This window comes from Galeopterus variegatus, unplaced genomic scaffold (assembly GCF_000696425.1).
Source record: "Galeopterus variegatus unplaced genomic scaffold, G_variegatus-3.0.2 Scaffold27904, whole genome shotgun sequence".
Taxonomy (NCBI): Eukaryota; Metazoa; Chordata; class Mammalia; order Dermoptera; family Cynocephalidae; genus Galeopterus; species Galeopterus variegatus.
Window position 1 is genome coordinate 1 of NW_007754015.1, and position 4,309 is coordinate 4,309.

At 35.7% G+C, this 4,309-nt stretch overlaps 1 long non-coding RNA gene across 1 annotated transcript; it reads right to left on the minus strand.

Annotated features, from left to right (window-relative positions):
• Positions 1-2,690: 2,690 nt before the first annotated feature.
• Positions 2,691-3,987, minus strand: LOC103583767. The gene is made up of 3 exons (XR_549895.1): positions 3,911-3,987; positions 3,603-3,661; positions 2,691-2,774 (listed from the first exon to the last, which is right to left on the minus strand). It is a non-coding gene; the product is annotated as an uncharacterized LOC103583767 (long non-coding RNA).
• Between the last annotated feature and the right edge of the window lie 322 nt (positions 3,988-4,309).

Sequence of the window (4,309 nt, forward strand, 5' to 3'; positions counted from 1 at the left end):
GAAATGAACTAGAAAACAACATTGGTCCCTAATTTAAGTTTCTAACCCATAATCTAAGATTACTCAAAATGCAGAAATTTTTCAAATAAACATTAGAAACAGTTGCTGAAGTTTAAGGGAAATGTCATTCCATTAACGTTATCTAAATAAGAAAAATGAATCAGCACAAGGAAGCCGGAACAGAGCCGTACTGTACTTCGGTATTACAGTGCCACCCACTGGTTAGAAGTCCTCATAGCAAATATAAGACCCAACAATAAAAAAGATATATTATTGGAATAGAAGGAAAATAACACTGACTATTTTGATTCAATAGCTCAAAATGCAGAAATTTTTCAAATAAACATTAGAAACAGTTGCTGAAGTTTAAGGGAAATGTCATTCCATTAACGTTATCTAAATACGAAAAATGAATCAGCACAAGGAAGCCGGAACAGAGCCGTACTGTACTTCGGTATTACAGCGCCACCCACTGGTTAGAAGTCCTCATAGCAAATATAAGACCCGACAATAAAAAAGATATATTATTGGAATAGAAGGAAAATAACACTGACTATTTTGATTCAATAATCAGGAACTTCTAACAAAACAGAACAACCCATATTATTTAATTTTCACAAGGAAAAAAAATAGCTGCTAGATATGTCCACAAGGGTGAGTTTTACCAATTTTGAAATGCAAGTCTACAATCTCCAAATGCTATAAAGACTTAAATCAAATATATAAAATGCCATTTCGGCTTTGTAGTTGAATATATAAAGAGTCTTTAAGCACAAGGTGCATACTTGCTAAGAAAGAAGTTATAATATTCATAATATATTTAAATGTTAATAAAATCTACAATAGTGTCAGCTCCACTTCCACATTTACCAGAGAAGTAACAAAATACACAGAACATAGATCATGTCAGAAAATAGTAAAAATAAATGTTTTCTTTAAAGTACCACAGCACCTTTGTTGTCCAAAGTATATTTACCTTAACACAATCTCCTTTTTATCCTGATGACATTTGTTGTTTCTCCAAATCATCTTTGTTTATTTTCTTAAATGCTAACATTCTTAAAATCTTGGCATGAAATATTTGAAGAGTCATTTCTACACAAGTACAACCTTCCCTTTAAGACTCAAAATCACACACAAGGGATTGATGTCAGTTTATGGTCTATACGACCCTCTTGAATGTTGATCTCTAAAGACTAGACATCAGGATTCCTCTATGAAATGATCCTGGTCTTCCAAATTACAATTCACAAATATGCTCCAGGGAGTCAGTACAGGCTTCGAGTTTCTTTGGTTTGATGGTAATTATCACCTGGCCTGCAAAATCCAAGGTCTTTGCTTGCTCATAGGTGGTTGATTGCAGATAAAAATATGATGAGAAAAGTCACATTCCCACAGACATAAATCACCAACACTGCCTTTTTAAAAGCATGACCCTGAAAGAAAAATTGAGATATGAAAGAAAGTACTACCATTAAAGTTGTGTCAATAAACAAGAAAAGGACTTACCTCTGCTTCAGCTGCAGTAAATGACTGAAGGATCTGAATTCTAACATCATCCAATATTTCCTCTGTCGAGAACAACAAAAATTTACAAGGACAGTGTTATGCAGGTAAATTTGTAGTGTTCACCAATTTCCAGGGTATAAATTCTCCTATTTCAAGATACTAAATGTTGCAAACTTCCTGAATATTTAAGCCTCTCACAAATTGTGACAAGCTGGCTACAGCACACACTTGTCAAAGGACTTAAAATATACCCTCTTCTTCTAGTCAATAACACCACATCGAAGTCCTAACAATCTAAGTTGTTTGCTTTTTTAAATTTTATTTTTTTAACTCACAAATAAAATTGTATATATTTATGGTGTACCGCACAATGTTCTGATATATGTATATATCGTGGAAAGGCTAAATCAATCTAATTAATGTGATAATGATCAAAGTTTTACTCCATATGTATTTTAAACAGTAGGCCATAATTCAGTGGTCATCAAAAGCCGCATGTATGTAACCTTATCAAGAACCAAAAGTGGCAGGCAGGACTACTCAGCTCCTAAAAGCCTCCCAGGCTCATAGGTTCACAACATATAAACTAAAGAACAAAGAGTTTTTGTCTGTAGAAGGCCAACCTCACTTATTTTGGGGGCTGAAAACTAGATAAGACACAGAGGACTCTTCGCCTGGTTATATATTTCTGTACATGGCAACCCGACCTTGTCACAGTAAGTCTGTCAAGTCGGCAAGTTGTCTACAGTTCTGCCCCGTGTCGACTTTGAGTGTCTTCTTCCTCCAACACAGGCACAGTTCCCTAATTCCAGGCACTCAGAATTCCTAGTGTGTACCGGCTCCAAATCAGACCAGCACACAAAGAAAAAGTACTTAAAAAGAAGACTTCTCTGAAAACTAAAATCTTTCCTTTATATTTTATTCACAAATTCTAATACTAATGAATGTAAAAAAACAAAGACAGAAAATGTCCACAGTTTCTACCACTGGCTGAGTAATCACAACAGAAATTTTTAATGAGCCACCATGTAATAGTCAACCATTAGTATCAGGAAATTATTTATATTCCAATAGTTTGTGTAAAAGTGATTCGACATAACATGGCTGTTTGAGCAGGTTACCTTTTCGAGAGAGTCGATAAGCATGTATCTCCAGAACAATCTCGGTCCCGACATGCCAGGCTACAAACCCAATCATTGCATAGGTTTTCCATGGATCAGGAAGATTCAGTCCTGGTAAATCCATTCCCAGGAAGATTGCTGCCACTAAGCGTAAAAGAGAAAAAATTATATTCAGATGTACTCCCCCCCAAGAGAGAGAACTGTGTGTATGTACATGTGTGTGAATTACATCCAGTAAAACATGCTAAAGGAGTTTATGAGATGAGTGAGATTAATGTTTAAGACCAAACAGTTAATTTAGTCTCTTTTTTATTGTAAGGCCAAATGGTGCAAGATGGGAAATTATAATTCTGATCTACCATTGTTAAAAAAGAGGCACCCAAACTTTCTAGAAAGTTTTAAGTCTGCAATGTAGGAAGGGAGAAAAGTATGGAAACCTTGCTGATTGTCCTCCCTCTTCCACAGACTACAGAATCCCACAGACTGTAGAAATGTTAGGGGAGGAGTTACCTGCTTACGTATTTATTATAGAATGCGTCACAATGTACTGGATAATCATACTCGACTTTTGAAAACCACGCTACCCTGGCAGCACCATGGAGAGGACCTGGAGGTGGAGGGCTCGGACCCAACAGACCACTCAACCCCACTCACAAATGACCCTCACCTTGAACTGCTCAAATGTTTGATCATCAGCATAGCATATGCTGCCAGCAAAGGCAAAAGCAAAAAAAAGTCTTAAAAAGGAGAGTTTTAAAGTCATTCGTAAATCCTTAAACTTAAAACTGACAGAGTGACTAAGCAGTTACCTCTAGAAATTACTTTCTGGATTTTAATGTTTAAGGCTGATTTCTCCTTAACAACCAATTACCCCAATTACTAATGCATCTAAAAATCATTTAAGCCAAATTACAACTTGCAATATAAACAACCAGCAATTATATATGCATAAGTGGCATCACAATTACTCACCTGCTATTATTCTAGCAGCTGTTCCCATACTCCAGTGAGTCCAGTTAAACATTTGCCTTCTACCAAAATAAAGAACCAGACAGTATTCTTAAAAGTGATGGAACTACAATTAGTTCCTAAAAGAATAAAAAGCATGTGATTTCCCCTATTGCCTGAAAGTTAGGTATCTAAAATACATTTTAAAGTCTTTCAAAGTAAATACAATTTATCACTGAATTTTACAAAATGCAAATGTTTCCAGTTGAAAAGGAATTAGTTTGCCAATTAATAATACCCACATGAAGAGCATTTATATATAAAAATTATACCTTGGGTCATGTAAAGGTGGCCTGAAGGCTGCCAGAAGAGTCTGCAGAACTGCTAAAGCCATCACTACACAGCCGAGGTACGGGTGGTAACCTGCACGCTAAACACAGGCATTTCATGATAGTGGTCTCGATCTCTCTCACCAATTTAAATTCTTAACTTAAAAGGAATACACAGATGTATTCTTAGGGTTTTTCCATGGCTTTAAATATTCAATAAAGATATAATAATAATAACAGGCAACATTCACGGAGTATACACTTTGAATCAGGGACATACTTTACACACATTATCACTAATGCTCAAAACAATGCTTGACAGTGGTTATCAATACCCCAGTTTTACAAATGGGGAAACTGAGGTTTATAGAGATCAATTACTGTGTCCAAGGCCACACAGCA